Here is a 17,981-nt window from a genome sequence, read left to right as displayed (position 1 = left end):
ATCCGCCGCCGCCCCGGGTCCAACCACACGGTGACATGTGTCCCGCCGGACCTCTCTCCTCCGCCGGCCCGGGAGGCCCAAACCGGGCCCCCGAGGCCCGTTCGCCGCCCCGCGCGCCTGGGAGCCGCCGCCGCCCGATCCCACGCCCCCGTGCCGCCCTTCACCGGAGTGCGCCGCCACCGGGTCTCCACCGCCGCGGCGCTACTTCTCCGCCGCCACGCCGCTACTTCTCCTCCGTCGCACCGCTGCTCCTCCGCCGCCACCGCGCAACGCCGCCGCCGCCGAGACGCTCCGCCGCGCCTTCGGCCCCCTTCCTCGCCGCCTCGCCGCGCCGGCTCCAGATCCGGCCGGTCTCGTCCTCTCCGACCACCTCTGTCCACTCCAGCGTCGATTCTGGCGAGGTCCGCCGCCGCCTTGAAGTCCGTGCACACCCAGATCCGATCCGCGCTACAGTAAACCCTAATTCTAGGGTTGACTTTCCCCTCTCTTATTTTTTTGCAATCTTCATCATGTCGTATCTCTGCATCCGTAGCTCCGATTTGTGCGTGTAGCATATCAAAATGTTCGCCTCGACGAGTACATCATTTTATCTCATTGCATAATTTTCATTTGAGCTCATGTTGATGCCCGAAATGCTATTGGAAGAGGGCTATGTGATGAATTTGTCAGATCTGTTTCAGCAAATAGCTATTTGTCATTTTTTTCCATGATTAATGTGTGCATGCTATGCTCCTAAGCTCTACATGTGTTTTGTTATATGCCATGCCATGTTTACAGAGGTGCTTTCCATGTATTTTTTTTGATATTTGTGGTGACTATCACAAGCTTGCAAAGTAGCGTAATCAGTAATGCTGATTTCAGGGACTTAGAATTTCTCGAAGCCCTTGTCCTGATTTTGTCGTTATGCCATATGTTCATGTTGTTTCCTAGTGATCCGTGCCTCTTTTGAGGATGATCAGTAAGGATGATTTGTTAAAATTGTGGTGCTCTAACCATCCATGTCTTTCTTCGCATTTATGGAGCACCCTAGCTTGAGTCAATCGAGCTCTACTTTTGCTATATCGTGAATCCTGGCAGATTGTTGACATGTTTAGCGATTTTGCCGAGGATGTTGCTATTGATCCGTGCATGCTATGTTGTTGTTCTTGCCATGTCTAGCTTCTATGTTATGTATTCTTGATGGATGTATGCTTAGTTTGTCATGCCATGCTCTGTAGTGAGTGCATCGAGCTCGTAAACATGCCTACTCATTAACTGATTTGCATGCTCCAGTTTTTCACTAAGTCTGAAATCTGTTTATGTTTTTGCCATGTTCACATGCTTGCAATTGTATTTTTTGATCCCTTTTGGCTCAAGGTCACTAAGGGAATTTTGTTAAGTGCTTTGAATAGCTTCATTCCATACCTTGCTTTGCCATGTTAAGTTCCTGTAGCATGTAGTTTTCATGCTCTAAAGTGTGCTTCCTGAGGATAAATTCCAGACTTGTGTTAATTTCGTAAGTCTGAAACCTGTTATCATTTGCATTTTTTCCATGCTTGTTTGAACCTGTTAATGGATGAATTAGCCGTAGCTCAGTGTTCATCTTTTGTCAAGCTTCATGAGTGGATCCCTGACATGTATTTTGTTGTCATGTTTGAGTGATTTAGCTTATTTATCTTGATGCATTTAGATGACTACTTGCTGATTATCGCAGACCGGTGCCATATTTGTTTTGCTTGCCATTTCCAAACCGTGCATCCGATTCTGGTGATCTTTATATCGATTTCAACCGAAATCACCTCACCTTTTCATTGGCACTCTTGGATTTCCAAGTTGAGGCCAGGTTCAATCATTTCTTGGCAAATCTTGCATATGCATCGCATACCGCATCCCGCATATCATACCATGTTTGCATCATGTTGTTTGAGCATTGCACGTGGTTGATTGTGTCCCATTTGCTTGTTGTTCTTGTTTGGGTAGAGCCGGGAGACGAGTTCATGAACGAGGAGCCCATTGAGTTCGCTTCCGAGGATCAAGTCAACTCTGAGAACTTTGCAGGCAAGATGACCATACCCTCGAAATCACTTCTATCTTTGCTTGCTAGATGCTCGCTCTTTTGCTATGCCTATGCTACGATACCTACCACTTGCTTATCATGCCTCCCAAATTGCCATGTCAAACCTCTAACCCACCATGTCCTAGCAAACCGTTGATTGGCTATGTTACCGCTTTGCTCAGCCCCTCTTATAGCGTTGCTAGTTGCAGGTGAAGATTGGAGATCGTTCCTTGTTGGAACATTGTTTCTTGTTGGGATATCACCATATTATCTTGTTTATCTTAATGCACCTATATACTTGGTGATAGAGGCAAAGGTGTCCCGATGTTTCGATGAGATGGTGGCTATCATTTTCTGTAGGAGTCGACCTTGACGATCCGACTACGAACGTGCGAGACGTCGCGCCTTAGCAATCGCTAAACCAACTTCCGAGGGGTTATTGACCACGCCGGAGCACGATCAACCTGACCACGAGGGCCTGTTTCCTGCGAAACGAAGAACAAGCAAGAAACTGAGATTGCAATCGGGATATTGCGAATATAAGATGAAAGCTTTATTGATCAAGGTGGGGTTCTGTGACGTCTTGGTCTGGTCGTTGGACACAAACGAAGTACGCGAAGTTGCAGCTATGGCGAACTTTTAATCTAAACAAAACCCAAGTCTAAACGACGCCCTAAGGGCTGTATATATGGAGGAAGAGAGGGGAATTTCGTGGCCCTTGAGGGTGGGGTCCGAAACCAACCCTAACTCTTGTTTCCCCACACATACGGACTCTAAAAATAGCCTATACTTAAGTATTTCGAAATTACATGGGCCTGGCCCATTAATAAGGTGATGCAGCACCTAGAATAGCCTATGGACGAATATTATGAAGTGGCATCTTGTATATTTCGTCCAAGGCTTCATGCACTCCTTATGGCGGCTTCAAAGTCCTGAAATCATCACTTGTAACTCCGTTCTTGATCCCCTTGCGCATGCCATCAACTCCATTCGTGTTCTTGCTCCAATGTTCATCCTTCTCCAAGCTAGGACCTTCATTTGTAAGCAAAACAAATGTATCCAATTTAGGCAGCATCATAATCTCATGAACATTAGAATCATTACCAAGAAACGAAAGTACCTGGTAATTTAATTGGCGTGCGCGAGCTCTAGTAATTGGTCCAGTATATGTAACAGTAGGGGCTGTGGGTGTAACAATGGTATTGATGTCCTCATCATCCTCCCCTTCTTGAAATGAAGTCGTCCTCGACGGAAGCTCATCTTCCTCACCCAAATAAGGCTTCAAATCTGCAATGTTAAAAGTGGGACTAACCCCAAAATCTGCAGGTAGCTCAAGTTTATATGCATTATCATTTATTTTCTCTAAAACCTTAAAAGGACCATCAGCACGTGGCATTAGCTTTGATTTGCGCAGATTAGGAAATCTATCTTTACGCAAATGTAACCAAACAAGATCTCCAGGTGCAAACACAACATGTTTTCTACCCTTATCTCCAGCAAGTTTATATTTAGCATTCATACGCTCAATGTTTTCCTTAGTTAACTCATGCATTTTTAAAATCAATTCAGAACGTTCTTTAGCATCAAAATTAACCTTCTCCGAAGATGGAAGAGGCAACAAATCAATAGGTGCACGAGGTAGGAAACCATACACAATTTCAAAAGGGCACATCTTAGTAGTAGAATGCAATGAACGATTATAAGCAAATTCAATATGAGGCAAGCATTCTTCCCACATTTTCTTGTTATTCTTCAAAACAGCCCTAAGCATAGTAGACAATGTTCTATTGACTACTTCAGTTTGTCCATCAGTTTGGGGGTGACAAGTAGTACTAAAAAGCAGCTTAGTCCCCAACTTAGCCCATAAACATCTCCAAAAGTGGCTAAGAAATTTAGTATCACGATCTGAAACAATAGTATTTGGCACACCATAAAGCGAATAATTTCACGAAAGAACAAATCAGCAACATTAACAGCATCATCGCTTTTATGACATGGTATAAAGTGTGCCATTTTCGAGAACCTATCCACGACAACAAATATGCTATCCCTCCCCTTCTTTGTTCGAGGTAAACCTAAAACAAAGTCCATAGATATATCCTCCCAAGGAACACTAGGTACAGGCAAAGGCATATATAAACCATGAGGATTGAGTCGTGACTTAGCTCTTTGACATGTAGTGCAGCGAGCAACAAAACGCTCAACATCCCGTCTCATCTTTGGCCAAAAGAAATGTGTAGCAAGTATATCCTCCGTCTTCTTGACGCCAAAGTGTCCCATTAATCCTCCTCCATGCGCCTCCTGCAATAACAAAAGACGAACGGAGCTAGCTGGAATGCATAGCTTGTTAGCACGAAACACAAATCCATCGTTAAGAACGAACTTGTTCCAAGTTCTCCCTTCCTTACAATTCTGCAATACATCTTTAAATTCAGCATCATGAACATATTGATCTTTGATGGTCTCCAAACCAAATATTTTAAAGTCAAGTTGTGAAAGCATAGTATAACGACGAGACAAGGCATCAGCAATAACATTTTCTTTACCCTTCTTGTGTTTAATGACATAAGGGAAAGTCTCAATGAATTCAACCCATTTAGCATGTCTACGGTTCAGTTTTGCTTGACTTTTAATGTGTTTCAAAGATTCATGATCAGAATGTATAACAAATTCCTTGGGCCATAAATAATGTTGCCATGTTTCTAAGGTCCGAACAAGAGCATATAATTCTTTATCATAAGTAGAATAGTTCAGACTAGGCCCACTCAATTTTTCAGAAAAGTATGCAACAGGTTTTCCATCTTGTAATAACACACCTCCTAATCCAATTCCACTAGCATCACATTCAAGCTCAAAAGTCTTATTGAAATTAGGAAGTTGGAGTAAAGGAGCATGTGTCAACTTATCTTTCAATACCGTGAAGGCTTCTTCCTGTGCGGTACCCCAAACAAAAGGCACATCCTTCTTTGTAAGCTCGTTGAGAGGTGCAGCAATGGTGCTGAAATCTCTCACAAAACGCCTATAGAAACCAGCGAGGCCAAGGAAACTCCTCACTTGTGTGACCGTTTTGGGCTGCGGCCAACTCTCAATAGCTTCAATCTTGGCTTTATCAACTTCAATTCCCTGTGGAGTAACAACATAGCCAAGAAAAGATACTCGGTCGGTGCAAAAGGTGCACTTTCCAAGGTTACCAAACAAACGTGCATCACGTAGAGCAATAAAAACAGCACGTAAATGTTCCAAATGTTCCTCCAAAGATTTGCTATAAATCAATATGTCATCAAAGTAAACTACCACAAATCGTCCAATGAAGGCACGTAAAACTTCGTTCATTAACCTCATGAAAGTACTAGGTGCATTAGTTAACCCAAAAGGCATGACTAACCACTCATATAATCCAAACTTAGTTTTAAATGCTGTTTTCCATTCATCTCCCAATTTCATACGAATTTGATGGTAACCACTACGCAAATCAACTTTGGAGAATATTGTAGAGCCACTCAATTCATCAAGCATATCATCTAGCCTAGGAATAGGATGACGATAACGAATAGTAATATTATTAATGCCTCTACAATCAACGCACATACGCGACGTACCATCCTTTTTCGGCACTAAAATGATAGGAACAGCACAAGGACTAAGGGATTCGCGTATATAACCTTTGTCGAGCAGTTCTTGTACTTGACGCATAATCTCCTTCGTCTCCTCTGGATTGGTACGGTATGGTGCACGGTTGGGTAATGATGCACCGGGAATTAAGTCAATTTGATGCTCAATCCCGCGAATAGGTGGTAATCCCGGTGGCACGTCTTGTGGAAAGACGTCGGCGAACTCCTGCAAAATGTTAGTGACAGCAGGAGGCAAAGAGGAAGGCGCGTCCTCGAATGAAAATAATGCCTCTTTGCACACAAAAGCATAGCAAACAGATTTGCTAAAATCTAGATCATCAATATCAGATTTGGTGGCAAGTAAACATGCACTTTTCAATTTAATTTCAGAAGCAACACTAGATTGTTTATTATTATTAGGCTGCATTTGTTGCTCAAATTCTTTTGCCACAATCTGATTTTCACTCTTAGTTTTCTCCTGTTTTGCTTTATTAGCTCTATTAATATCATCTTTCAAAATGGAATCAGGAGTCATAGGAAGCAAAGTAATATTTTTATCCTTATGAACAAGAGTATACTGATTGTTTCTACCATGGTGAATAGAATTTTTATCAAATTGCCATGGTCTACCAAGTAATAAGGAACATGCTTGCATAGGTACCACATCACAATCAACATAATCAGCATATGTAGAGATACTAAAATGCACACGAACAGTACGTGTTACCTTAACCTTGCCGCTGTTGTTGAACCATTGGATGTAGTAAGGATGTGGATGTGGTCTTGTGGTGAGAGATAGCTTCTCCACCATCTCGATGCTAGCCAAGTTGTTGCAACTCCCTCCATCTATGATCACGCGAACAGAACGTTCCTTCACAACTCCCTTTGTATGGAACAAATTATGCCTCTGATTTTGCTCAGCTTGTGTAACCTGCACACTCAAAACACGTTGAGCAACTAAACATTCATACCTGTCAGCATCTTCAGGAGCCATGTATTGCGTCTCATGATCAGAATCGTCTCCACCGTGTTCGTCACGTGTAATAAGAGCCAAAGTCTCCTCATCATAGTCACTAGCGGACTCATACCCACCATCCTCAGTAACAATCATCACACGCTTAGATGGGCATTCTCTCGCATAATGACCTCCACCCTTGCAACGTCGACAAATAATATCATGTGTCTGCCCTGTTGATGCCATGGATGAAGAAGAGCTCTTTGCAGGCCCAGAAGGTGTGCTCTTGGCAGATAGTGGTGATTGTGCCTGCTTTATTGTATCACGGTTGGAGGTGGCAGCCGACGGAGGCGCCGGTGAAGCAGAACGTGTGGAAGTAGATGATGCACGTGGTGTCCATGATGAAGGTCGACCTGCAGAAAAGTTAGTCCGCGCCAATGCCTGTCGATCCTGCACTTCACGTTCAGCTTTACAAGCAAGATGGAATAAACGAGTGATATTAGTATACTCCTTATACTCTAGAATCGTCTGAATCTCTCTATTTAATCCACCCATAAAACGTGCAAGCATAGCTTCATTCTCCTCAACAATACCACATCTAATCATGCCAGTTTGTAATTCCTGATAATATTCTTCTACAGAATTTTTTCCCTGTCTTAAGCGCTGCAATTTTTGAAGTAATTCACGTTGATAATATGGTGGAACCCAACGAGTACGCATAGCAGTTTTCAAAGCAGCCCAAGTAGCAGGAATGGGATATAATCTACAATGCTCAGACCACCAAACACATGCAAAACTAGTGAATGCACAAACAGCAGCAGGAACACGTCTCTCCTCGGGATATTGTAAACATGTAAATCGTTGTTCAGTTTCTAACTCCCAAGTAAGATATATATCAGGAACATATCTACCCTCAAATGGTGGAATATTCAATTTTAGTTTAGGGAGATGGTCATGATCTCGTACCTGAGGGTGAGCCCTACCATTGCCATTATTTGCATGTGGACGACCTGATGGTTGCTGTGCTGGTGGTGGCACGTAGTTCTGATTTTGATCAACCTCATCCTCGTAATCGCCAGCAAAATCATCCTCCTCCGCATCAGCAGCAGGAGCCACAGAAGTAGCAACAGCAGCACCAACAGTTTGGCCAGGTGCAAGAGGGAGACGGCTCGCTCGGCGGAGGGCTGTTTCACGATGTGTAGGTAGTCGTCGTTGTTGTTGTTGTAGAGGTGCGTTAGGTGCAGCCGGTGGTGGTGGTGGAAGACGCGCGAGCAATTCATTAAACCTGTCATCGAGCTTTGTTTCGAACGTCTTCTCCATGTCATCTATCTTCTCCATGGCCTCTTCAAATCTGTTTAGCACATCCTGCACCTGTCCATTCATCATTTGCTGAAATTTATCATGCAACTCCTGATTCGTCATGTTCTCCCAGTCAGTCTCGTCGGCTTGTGATCCTGCCATGGTTAGCAACAATAGAAAACACACAAGAATATGATCCTACAGAATACTAACAAGAGGTGGTGGTGGCGGGTGTCACAAATCCGTCAAGCAAATCTCAAATTCTTACCAGTTCTTACCCAGCAGCAGGCGGTGATCGGCAACCGTTGTAGTCAAAACTCTCAAAAGCTTGGATAGAGCGATTGCCAGGGAGAGTCAAACGCACGACGTAGAGGTATGTGGATCTGGGAAGGCTTATAGTATGGTAGCAAAAAGGGTCAGCAATAATCAATTCAGAGATGCAAAGTTGAATAAACGCTCAACGACGGTACTGTGCTGGTCCTAGGCTAGACCGTGCTAGAGACGCGAGCCTAGAACACTAACAAAATCACGGCGCTGCACGTAAATAAGGGAAAAGCACACTCTGGAACTTTTTTTTTTCGCTTTTTTTTGCGCTCCTCTTTTTTTTTGCGCTCCTCTTTTTTTTTTGCGAAAAATCACTATAATGGCGAGTGTCTCAAAACTCTTCCCTCATCAAACTGATAGGATGGGGACGAAAAAAAATTTTCCACTTTTTTTTTCGGAAATCAGGGCAGTGACGACGAAAAAGTGCGACAAAAAATCACTATGATGGCACGTGGCTCAAAAGACTTAGAAAAGCCTAAAAATAGGATAGGGAAAAATATTTTTGCCCGTGAAAATTTTGGCCTAAAAACTGCCCGGGGGTCTCCAGACTCTTTTTTTTTTCGAGACCTACGCAGGCAAGGAAACACGAATCGGAATTGAGATTGATCTCAAGAACAAACCTAATATGAGAAGAACTCGGATTGGTGGTGGATATATGGTGGAGGTATATGGCAGCCGTGGTGGTATATGGTAGCGGTGGTGGTATATGGATAGAGATTGATGGTGGTATATGGATACGGATTGGTGGTGGTATATGGATATGGATTCAGAGCGGTGGCGGATAAGCAAAAGTGGTAGATGGGCGATGATAATGGTGCGGCGGCGGCGTGACAACTTGTGACCAGAACTCGAAACTCTAAAAGACTAGACTCTAAGACCAGCAACTTGACACGACGATGCAACCGCAAATTCAACAAAGCAAAAACCCTAAAAAGATTATGCAAAGGCTCAGATTGGTTCGGATATGATGAACTAACCCTAATTTTTTTGTGTGGCTTTTTCGTGGACTGTAGGTATGAAGAACAGACTCGATCTAATCTACAAAAAACTGTAAAATCTCACCGAGCAACCTGGAAATCTGATACCACTTGATAGAGGCGAGGGTGTCCCGATGTTTCGATGAGATGATAACTATCGTTTTCTGTGGGAGTCGACCTTGACGATCCGACTACGAACGTGCGAGACGTCGCGCCTTAGCAATCGCTAAACCAACTTCCGAGGGTTATTGACCACGCCGGAGCACGATCAACCTGACCACGAGGGTCTGTTTCCTGCGAGCAAACGAAGAACAAGCAAGAAACTGAGATTGCAATCGGGATATGGCGAATATAAGATGAAAGCTTTATTGATCAAGGTGGGGTTCTGTGACGTCTTGGTCTGGTCGTTGGACACAAACGAAGTACGCGAAGTTGCAGCTATGGCGAACTTTTAATCTAAACAAAACCCAAAGTCTAAACGACGCCCTAAGGGCTGTATATATGGAGGAAGAGAGGGGAATTTCGTGGCCCTTGAGGGTGGGGTCCGAAACCAACCCTAACTCTTGTTTCCCCACACATACGGACTCTAAAAATAGCCTATACTTAAGTATTTCGAAATTACATGGGCCTGGCCCATTAATAAGGTGACGCAGCACCTAGAATAGCCTATGGACGAATATTATGAAGTGGCATCTTTTATATTTCGTCCAAGGCTTCATGCACTCCTTATGGCGGCTTCAAAGTCCTGAAATCATCACTTGTAACTCCGTTCTTGATCCCCTTGCGCATGCCATCAACTCCATTCGTGTTCTTGCTCCAATGTTCATCCTTCTCCAAGCTAGGCCCTTCATTTGTAAGCAAAACAAATGTATCCAATTTAGGCAGCATCATAATCTCATGAACATTAGAATCATTACCAAGAAACGAAAGTACCTGGTAATTTAATTGGCGTGCGCGAGCTCTAGTAATTGGTCCAGTATATGTAACAGTAGGGGCTGTGGGTGTAACAATGGTATTGATGTCCTCATCACTTGGTAAAGGGTGGAAGGCTCGGTTTTCCTAGTGTTTTGTTCCACTCTTGCCGCCCTAGTTTCGTCATATCGGTGTTATGTTCCCGGATTTTGCGTTCCTTACGCGGTTGGGTTATAATGGGAACCCCTTGACAGTTCGCCTTGAATAAAACTCCTCCAGCAATGCCCAACCTTGGTTTTACCATTTGCCACCTAGCCTCTTTTCCCTTGGGTTTCCGGAGCCCAAGGGTCATCTTATTTAAACCCCCCTGGGCTAGTGCTCCTCTGAGTGTTGGTCCGAACTGGGCAGCCTACGGGGCCACCTCAGGGAAACTCGAGGGTTGGTTTTACTCGTAGCTTGACCTATCTAAGTGTGACCTGAGAACGAGATATGAGCAGCTCCTATCGGGATTTGTCGGCACATTCGGGCGGTGTTGCTGGACTTGTTTTACCATTGTCGAGGATGTCTTGTAACCGGGATGCCGAGTCTGATCGGAATGTCTCGGGAGAAGGAATATCCTTCGTTGACCGTGAGAGCTTGTAATGGGCTAAGTTGGGACTCCCCTGCAGGGATTTGAACTTTCAAAAGCCGTGCTCGCGGTTATGGGCAGATGGGAATTTGTTAATGTCCGGTTGTAGATAACATGAAACTTAACTTAATTAAAATGAATCAACCGTGTGTGTAACCGTGATGGTCTCTTCTCGGCGGAGTCTGGGAAGTGAACACGGTGTTGGAGTAATGCTTGATGTAGGTTGTTCTAGGATCACTTCTTGATCATAGTTGTTCGACCGTGCATTTGCCTTCTCTTCTCGCTCTCATTTGCGTATGTTAGCCATCAAATATGCTAGTCGCTTGCTGCAGCTCCACATCATATCTTGCCTTACCTAAAAGCTTAAATAGTCTTGATCGCGAGGGTGCGAGATTGCTGAGTCCCTGTTACTCACAGTTTACTTCCAAAACCAGATGCCAGGTGAAAGTGCGTTATATCGACTAGAGGGGGTGAATAGGCGATTTTTATGAAAGTCTTCAAAACGTGGAAGTTATGAAGACAAACGATAGAAATAAACCTATTACCATGCAGCGGAAGGTAGACTACACTAGGCAAGCCATAGTCAAGTGTTCAATGAAGTGAAAGCACAATGACTTAATAGCAGCAATGTAGTAAGGATCAGGTAGGAAGATATTATGAAGCCATACAGAGCATGCAGTCACTCAGTGAAGACAAAAGATAGTGCAAACATACAATGACTTCACAAGGAGCAACAGTAAGTAAAGGGAAGGGAAGATGAAACCAGTGACTCGTTGAAGACAATGATTTGTTGGACCAGTTCCAGTTGCTGTGACAACTGTACGTCTGGTTGGGGCGGCTAGGTATTTTAAACCTTAGGACACACAGTCCCGGACACCCAGTCCTGAACACGCAGCTCAGGACACCCAGTCCTCACCATATTCCCCTTGAGCTAAGGTCACACAGACCTCGCCCAATCACTCTGGTAAGTATTCAAGGTAGACTCCCAAACCTTCACAGACTTCGTTCACCGGCAATCCACAATGTCTCTTGGATGCTCAGAACGCGACGCCTAACCGGTTGGAGGATGCACAGTCCTCAAGTGTAATAAGTCTTCAGATCACACAGACAAGAAGACTTAAGTGATGCCCAATTCTCTCTGGCTCTGGGTGGTTAGGGCTTTATCCTCGCAAGGAATTCTCTCTCAAAGGCTTCTAGGTGGGTTGCTCTCAAACGACAAAAGCCGTACTCTCAATCTGAGCAGCCAATCATTTATGGTTGTGGGGGGTGGGCTATTTATAGCCACTTGGCAACCCGACCTGATTTGTCCGAAATGACCCTGGGTCACCAAGGAACTGACACGTGTTCCAACGGTCAGATTTCAAACTCACACGGCAACTTTACTTGGGCTACAAGCAAAGCTGACTTGTCCGACTCTGGACAAGATTCGCTCTCATAGTCTTCACTCGAAGACATAGGTTTTTTGGTTAGGCATCACTTCAGTCATTCTGACTGGTTCTCTTGGACCCCACTTAACAGTACGGTGGTTCCTATGACTCAACACAAAAGAAAAAGAACTACGAAAGATCTAAGTCTTCGAGCTCCATAGGCTTCATGTGGTGTCTTCTCTTGTCATAGTCTTCAATGTGAATATCTTCATATACCACCATTGGCTTCAATGTCTTCATACATTTTTAGGGGTCATCTCTGGTAGGAAAACTGAATCAATGAGGGACTTCTACCTGTGTTATCCTACAATTCTCACAAACACATTAGTCCCTCAACTAGGTTTGTCGTCAATACTCCAAAACCAACTAGGGGTGGCACTAGATGCACTTACAATCTCCCCCTTTTTGGTGATTGATGACAAACTAGTTGAAGTTTTCAACGGGGAATATAATCTGTGAAATTGTAAAGGATAAGGAATTGTCTTCATAAGTTGCAAGGGCTCCCCCTGAAGATGTGCATATAGGTAATTTGCTTTTGGAATGCAAATGCACATGGCAAATTGTACTTGTGGAGATCCACTTCAACTTATGATGACAATCCACTATGCATGTGAAAGTATATGAAGATAATGACATGCATAATGGAAAATGGACGTCTGCAGAATGATCTAAGTGCGGAATTTATCGTCGGACATGCGGAATTTATCATCGCAAAACAAAGTGGCAGATAAGTAGCAGACGACCATCGAGTTTAAGTGTTACAACTCAAAGAACCAAATGTAGCAAAACGAGAGTTGTAAGCACGAAGAAAAATATAAAGCACCCGCCCATATGGACCCGCTTGAAGACTATCAACCTCATATGCTTCTCCCCCTTTTGTCAGTAAGGACCAAAAAGGTTTGAAGACATAGAGCATCTACTCGTTCCCATGCGGAGTAGGTGAAGTAGCAGGGTCGTTGGTGGTGTTTGGCGGTGCTGAAGAGCTTGGAGCAGAGTTGACGCGTGCTGAAGGAGGTGGTGGTGAAGTAGCATCATCTTCATCCTCGATAACTCTGGCAGTCACTGTTGCAGCAGATGAAGAGAACTCAGAGTCTTCAAGGGGTGGAGTTCCTAGCAGCACAGCTCTTCGAGGAGGTGTGGAGTCAAACTTGAATCGCTCAGTGAAGCCATCCTCTTGGAGATCATCTTCGGAACACATCATCGTTAGCCCTTTCCATGTACGGCGACAGGTTTCATGGGCAACGAAAGCATTCTTGGTGGCAAGATTGTGAATGCGATTAACTTCCACCAAGAGGCTTTTCATCTGACGCTTCAGCCAGTCATGATGCCTATCCTGTTTCTGATGAAGGGCCACAAGAAGCTCTCGGTCGTTGAGAACACGAGTGCGCTTCTTGGGTCTTGGAGCAGTTGTACTATCAGTGGCTTCAGTAGACGCAGGGTGTGGTGCACGTGTAGTGCCAACCAAAGGATACACCCGAGTGACTGCTTTAACTCCTTCAATGTTCTGTGAGAAACTCTGATGCTCTGCATTCTGAAGACTTAGAGGTTCCTTTGTAGGCTCAGGATAGATGGCTTCAGTAGAGATATCCACATCAGGCAGAAAAATCCTATGATTGCGAGCAGATGGCTGATATGAGATATCGGAGTGAAGTTTAATTAGCCGCATTACCCATGGGGCATAGAACTTCAAGCCAAACAGATCAGAGCCCGATGCAGCAAGTTGACGGATGAATAAGTCCTGTGCATTGAAGCATTTTCCATGAAGAATATAGAAGACCAAAGTCTTCATTGCACCCTCAAGCTTGGCATTTGGAGAGTGCCCTTTGATGGGCCAGAGAGTTCGCCTGATGATGTGATAGATGGTTCGTGGCAGATACTCAAGGTCTTCAACGAAGAACTCTGTTGGATAAGCAGCATCTTGGGGAAATGGCTTCATCATGCTGAGCATCTGACTCATATCAGGTTCCGGCCTCTTAAAGATGCTCTCAATAGCTTCACTATGCAGCTGACAGCCATGCTCGTAGAGATCGCCAGGAGTGGGCAAACCAGTGAGCTCAATGATGTCAAATGCATTGGCTTCGTGATGAACATTTCCGGTCATCCACTCTAGGACCCAAGTCTTCGGATCTCTGTTGTACCCGCGGATGTGAAGCGTGGCATAGAATTGGAGCAGCAGCTCTTCATTCCAATGCTCTTGGTCAGTAACGAACAGCAGCAGTCCAACTTCCTTGAAGCAATCCAAATCTTCTTCTAGACAGGGCATACCAGCTATGGCTTCAATGTCAAGGCGCTTGTGTGGGAAGATGCGACCTTGGTTGTAAAGAATGCATGAGTAATAGCTTCGCTGAGGATAGCTCCAGAACCGATCAGATGATATCCTTTCCCTTGAGTAGGGGTTCCTGGAGCTATCGAAGAATGTGTTGTCTGCCCTGAAGCCATTGATATTGAAGGAGCCAGGTGCTGATGCAGGACCTGGGAACCTTGGCAATCTTGGGATTGGCTTCTGTACCTGAGGCCTGTGCTCAACATGATAGTCGAACTGTGGACCGGCAGCAGACTCAGGAACAGAAGTGATGGGATCAGTGGCTTCGCTGTCTTCTTTTTCCGTTGGGGAGGGCTCCACATTAGCTTCATTGGTGGTTGTGGCAGCCGCAAGATTTTCAAGCACGTTCTCCTTGAGAACTGCTTCTTGGTGGGACAGTGGAGTGGCAACTTGTGGGACTTCATCTTCCGCGGCTGATGCAGTCGGATTGTCTTCAGCAGAGACTTGAGGCCTTGGACCTTTGCGAAGCCTGCGCAACGCGGGCGACGCCTGTGGAGTTGGAGTGGGTTGGGCCTCATAGTCTTCTTCCTCTTGTGGGCGATCCGCCCATGAAGCATCCTGTGCAATTGGCGTCAGTGGACGACCAATGCTGATGAGTTCGTTGTTCTGAGGAAGGACTGCACCATCTTCTACATTGTCATGTTGACCAATGTCTTCAGCAGCGATGGGATCAGCTGCTGGAAAGTCTTCAGCTTCATGAGCCTCTGTGGAAGCAGGCTCATGGATAGTCAGTTGGCGTTCATGGCGTTCAGCTTCAGGATAGACCATAGAAATGGGTTCAACTATCAAGGGCTCTGTGGGAGCTGCCCGATCTTTCTTGGTCTTCCTCTTCTTCTTGGAGGGGGCAGTTGGAGAGGCTTTAGAATGTTTCCTCTTCCTAGCTTCAGCCTCAGCAGTCCTTGTCTTCTTGAGCTCTGAAGCTGTTGACCGGCTTTTTGGCTTCGAGCCAGTCATTTTAGTTGGGAAGACAATAGGAACTGCTTCCTGCCTTGGTGCGTCAGGTTTAGCCGTAGCAGGCTTCTTCTTCTTCTTTGCGGCCATCCTGGGGTCGATGCCAGGACGCCCAAGGGCCTTGCGCTTCTCAGCCTCATTGTAGGCTTGCACACATCTGTCAGCCAGAGTCTTCATGTGCTCACGCGAACCCTGAGCTTCTGCATGTTTCTTTACAAAGGCTTCCTTGAGCTCGTGCATCATACTCTTGAAGTTCTTCACTTCCTGCATGCTGAGCTTGGCCATATGCTTCTTGAACTGAGCCTTTTCATAGTCAATCTTTTGCTTCAGTTCAACAATGCACTGGGCAATAGCGAGTTCTGAAGCAATGGCGCCTTGGAAGGCGACACTGAGGCCAATTGGTAGCTGCAGATCTTCAAAGCTGATGTTTGGCGTGTCAAACCACTCGTCAATGAAGTTGTGGATGATGGTCACATCAAAGAGAGGCAGATCATTGAATATTCCTGCTTCTTCTTTGCTCTTGATGAGTTGCTCAAGAGCGTCATCTGCTAGATCTTCATCACTTGACAGATCAATGTCGTCATTGCGCAGAATGGCAGCAGCAGTTAGCTCTTGTCCGGTGTGAGGCAGAGGCATCTTGACTTTCTGGGGCTTGGAGATGCGAGATAAGTCTTCGGACTGCACACTGTCTTCAGGAGGTGCAGTAGCCAGTGGCTTCGCCCTTGAGATTTTTGGTGAGGGGGCAGGCTTTGAAGCTTTAGGCTTCTTCATCTTCTTTGTCTTCGGCGCTGCAGGAGCTTCTTCTGATTCAGCGTCAGCTGCAGGCTCATTCACTGCAGTCCCTTGAACTAAGATGCGGGTGATGAGGCCTTCAAGGTTGTTGAAAGGACCGATGACATTGGGTTCTGCATCTCGTGTGCCATCTTCCCTTGGTGCTGAGGGACCAGGGTTGAAGTCTAACCCCAAAGTCTTCTTGTTCTGCTTCGCTGAGTTCTGGGCAAACTGAAAGTTGCGCTTGAACAGATTGTCGTCACGACACCATAGTAGTGACGATGGGTGTGCATCAGCTGGCTGTGGCCCACGGACCATGCAGGGATAGAAGCCTTGAGCAATGGCTTCATCTCTGGACCTGGGTAGAAGATTCTTGTATTGGATGTCTCCCCACGGTCTCTTGATGGCATTTTTCTCAGCATATTCTTGGGTTACAAATCGGTATTTGAACCATTGTTCTGCCCAATATCTTCGAATCCATTGGATTCGGGTCTTGCGCTGATTGTAATCCTCTTCAGGATCTGTCTTGTACAGTTCTGAGAGTTCATCTGGCAGATCTCTGGATGTTTCTCCATGACGCTTTCTGCCACCCTTCCTTGCTGCTTTCTCTGAAGCCATAAACTTTAACTTGAAAGGCTTCAACATGTTCAAAGGCTTCAAAGGTTTTCGCTTGCTGGACCAACAGGAACTGGCTTCGGGAGAATTAATGTGATGCTGTAAGAATTCTGCGAATGAATGCAGACTATGAGAACCAAAGGATTCTCCCACGGACATGTACCTGTGACAGCATTAAGGTGCGAGGGAAGGGGAATAGGTCATATGCATTCTCAGAAGATTTTGAAGATAAATCAGTTTAGAAGACATTGACCTCATTTTGCGAAGACATTCACTCATAGATAAGGAGTTGGTTCCAGATTTGTACGAATCCACAGATCAGTACAAGTGAGGAATCCAACTACTTTGTGAAGCATAAGTGAATATACTAGGCATGTTATGAGATGCAGTATGAGAGAGATATAACTTGTGTGAATAGAAACTGCTTGTGGTAGAAAGTGACAAATCCATAGGATCAACGATGCTGTAAAAAGGAAGTTTTATTTACCACACTAAGAACTGCTAGACGAAGTGGAAGATGAGGCTGAGCAGTTCGATCTTCCGTGCCCTAACTTGGCGACGGAGGACACCTACGGCGACGGCAGAGAGGACGATGTTCGCGGTCGGCGTGAAGACGGCGTCGGAGAGGTTACGGCAGCGAAGCGCTTCGTCGCCGGCGTCGTCGAGGGCTAGCGGTGGCGCTAGGGTTCGTGCGAGAGTGGAAGAAGAGATAATGACCGCTGTGAAGTGTGTATTTATAGGTACATGGGCGGCACTGCGCTATTACACAGGTGCCCCTGGCGATTCACATCTGAGGAACACGTGGCCATTATGCGGAATTTTGGGGTTTGTTCCACGTCCCACGCATGCCTGGATTGTCGGGTGGTTGTTCCTACTTCTCCGGGTTTCATGTGGAGGAATGAGCATTGAAAACGGACTTAATGGTTGTCTCTGTATCTTCTGTTGAAGGACGCAGAGAAGACATTCGACAGTTTCAATAGAATGCATATGATTTGGAGAGATAGAATTTGAGATAGAAAGCATAGAGAGGTTAGGGTCCGATCACATTCACTTAGTTCAAAAGATTCAACAATGAAGACATAGCTATAAGTGAATGCTGTAGAGGACAGAACACTAATATATATATATATATATATAATCAACATAGTGAAGA

Source organism: Triticum urartu, chromosome 1 (genome assembly GCF_003073215.2).
Source record: "Triticum urartu cultivar G1812 chromosome 1, Tu2.1, whole genome shotgun sequence".
NCBI classification, from domain to species: domain Eukaryota; kingdom Viridiplantae; phylum Streptophyta; class Magnoliopsida; order Poales; family Poaceae; genus Triticum; species Triticum urartu.
The sequence above is the reverse complement of the archived record's forward strand: the minus strand, read 5'-3'. Positions refer to the sequence as shown.